Raw genomic sequence first — 3,633 nt, forward strand, 5'->3', positions numbered from 1 at the left:
CTCTACAACTTTCATCAAGGAAGTTTTCCCAAATTCCAAACAAGTTTTGAAATACGGGCCGTAAAGTGGAATACGGTCCGTATTTAACCATATGACCTCAAAATGTCAAATTCCAGAATGTTCAGAAATTCTTGATTTCAGTTTATGATCACTGTTCATGGGCGTAAATTAAAGTACGGCCACTGTTCATGGGCGTAAACCCACATTCTTTTATCTGATTTTCTAAGTCTAGGATCGTGGTCAAACTTTCGTTAAAGGTACGGGGTGTTACAATATCTCCCCTTGGGATCATTCGTCCTCGAATGATGGGTCATGGTTAAGGATATGGCTGGACATGCCTTGAATACATGAACATGAATGAAAGATGACATAAAACATAAGAGCTTGACATTGTTACGTGGGAGCATGATCATGGATCATGAGAACTGAATGTGTGATTACATGGAAACATGGATACTGAAGCATGAGACATGAAACATGAGCGCTGGATACATGACATGAGCGTGAAACATGAGACATAACATGACATGGGGCATGGAAACTGACATGACATAGTTTCATGAAAACGTCAGTGCCTAAACATGAGACATGAATAGCGAATACATGAACTTGAACCTGAAACGTGAGGCATGAATACATAAGGGACATTATAACTCTTCTCCAAAATGTCATTAAGCCATTATTAATTCGATACTCGTAATTCTTGCCCGACATACAACATATACCTTGCTTTCCTCAACAGCTTTTGTCTTCTACCTTCAATGTCTTTGAAATCTCATTTAGAATCATTAAATATTACTTCTTACTCGTCAACATGTCGTATACGTCATACCCTTCGTGGGTCTATTCGTGGTACGCTAACGGGGAAATTTCCAAGGTGTAACATTCTCCCCCCTTTTTGGAGCATTTGTCCTCGAATGTTAAACATTCGGGATTCTACAAAAATTTCGCCAGAGTTTCCCCTGTAATATGGCACTATCAACCTGTCACAACAACCCATAATATCATTGCCTCACAGGGCTACATCACAATAGCACTATAAATTGGCTACACACGACCAAAAGCATGAAAAGAAAGCTTACATACCTCAAAATCTTGGTGCTTCATCATAAATCTCTTCTGCGGGCTAAAACAAGTGCGGGTACTTGGATTTCATATCCTCCTCGGCTTCCCATGTAGCTTCCTCAACTTTCTGACTCCTCCACAAGACTTTTACTGAGGCTACTTCTTTAGTTCTCAACTTGCGAACTTGACGATCAAGAATGTCTACGGGGATCTCCTCATAAGTCAACCCATCCTTAACTGTTATAGTATCAGTAGAAACAACTAACGATGGGTCTCCTACACACTTCCTCAACATGGACACATGAAATACCGGATGTACAGCAGCCAAGTCTTCTGGCAACTCAAGTTCATAAGCCACTAGACCGACCTTTCGTAGAATTCTGTAAGGTCCAATATATATGGGACTTAGCTTCCCTTTCTTGAAAAATCTCATAACACCTTTCATGGGTGACACTTTAAGGAACACCCAATCATCAACTAAAAATTCTAAATCCCTTCGTCTCACATCTGTATAAGACTTCTGGTGACTCTGAGCTGTTTTCAAACGCTCCTGTATTAACTTGACTTTCTCCATAGCCTGATAAACCAAATCTAGTCCTAACAACTCTGCTTCACCTACTTCGAACCAACCAATAGGTGATCTGCACCTTCGCCCATACAGAGCTTCAAGTGGTGCCACCCCAATACTAGCATGATAACTGTTATTATAAGAAAACTCAATGAGAGGTAAGTGATCATCCCAATTACCTTTGAAATCCAAGACGCATGCTCTCAACATATCCTCCAGAGTCTAAATAGTACGCTCTGCCTGGCCATCTGTTTGTGGATGAAAAGTTGTGCTGAGGTTCACCTTGGTACCCAATCCTTTCTGAAAGGATTTTCATAAGTTCGCTGTAAACTGAGAACCACGATCTGAAATAATGGACACTGGTGTCCCATGCAATCTGACAATCTCATTAACATACAGCTTGGCATAATCTTCTGCTGAATCTGTGGTCTTGACTGGCAAAACGTGTGCTGACTTAGTAAGCCGGTCAACGATCACCCAAATAGAGTCATGTCTCCTAGCTGAACGGGGTAAACCTGATACAAAATCCATATTGATCATTTCCCATTTCCAGACAGGAATATCAATATTCTGAGCCAAGCCACCAGGCCTCTGGTGTTCGGCTTTCACCTGCTGACAGTTTAGGCACTTAGCTACAAAATCTGCCACATTCTTCTTCATATCGTTCCACCAGTAAATCTCCTTGAGATCATGATACATCTTAGTGGAACCTGGGTGAATGGAATACCTGGAATTGTGAGCTTCTGACATGATTCTCTCTCTGAGTCCATCTACATCTGGGACATATAATCTGCCTTGGTACCTCAAGGTACCATCATCTCTCCTTTGTTCAAAAGCCGTTGTCTTATGCTTGTGAATCCCCTCCTTCAGCTGCAATAAATAGGGATCACTAAATTGTTTCTCCTTGACTTCAACGACTAAAGAGGAAAGAGCACTATTCTGAACAACCACACCACCATCCTCGGAGTCCAAAAGTCGAACTCCAAGATTGGCCAAACGGTGAACTTCCTTTGTCATAACTCTCTTATCCATGTCTACGTGGTCTAAACTTCCCATGGAATGCCGACTAAGAGCATCAGCTACAACATTCGCTTTCCACGGATGATAGAGAATATCCACATCATAATCCTTAAGCAATTCGAGTCATCTCCTCTGTCTAAGATTTAGCTCCCTTTGCTTGAAGATATACTGCAGGCTTTTATGATCTGTGAAAATATCAACGTGCACTCCATAAAAATAATGACGCCATATCTTAAGTTCAAAAACTACAGCTGCCAACTCTAAGTCATGAGTCGGATAATTATTTTCGTGAACCTTGAGCTGACGAGATGCATAAGCTACAACCTTACCATGCTGCATTAAGACACATCCTAGACCAACTCCCGAAGCATCACAATAAACCACGAATCCTTCAGTTCCCTCTGGCAAAGTCAAAACTGGAGCAGAAGTCAATCTCTTCTTCAACTCCTTAAAGCTTCGCTCACAAGCATCTGACCATTGGAACTTAACTTTCTTCCAAGTCAACTTAGTCAACGGAGCAGAGATAGAAGAAAATCCTTCTACGAAGCGTCGATAATAGCCTGCCAGACCCAAGAAACTTCTTATATCAGAAACTGAGGTGGGTCTGGGCCAACTCTTTACGGCGTCAATCTTCTGAGAATCAACTTTAACACCTTCACCCTAGATCACATGGCCTAAGAATGCCACTGATTTAAGCCAAAACTCACACTTTGAGAATTTTGCAAAAAGTTCGCGATCTTTAAGAGTCTGCAACACTATTCTGAGATGTTCTGCATGATCAGCCTCATTACGGGAATACACCAAAATATCATCAATGAAGACAATGACGAATAAATCGAGATAAGGTTTGAAGACCCTATTCATAAGATCCATGAAAGCAGCTGGCGCATTTGTCAACCCAAATGACATAACAAGAAATTCAAAATGGCCATAACGGGTTCTAAAAGCGGTCTTCAGAATATCAACTTCCTTAACCTTTA

Source organism: Lycium barbarum, chromosome 7, assembly GCF_019175385.1.
Source record: "Lycium barbarum isolate Lr01 chromosome 7, ASM1917538v2, whole genome shotgun sequence".
Taxonomy (NCBI): Eukaryota; Viridiplantae; Streptophyta; class Magnoliopsida; order Solanales; family Solanaceae; genus Lycium; species Lycium barbarum.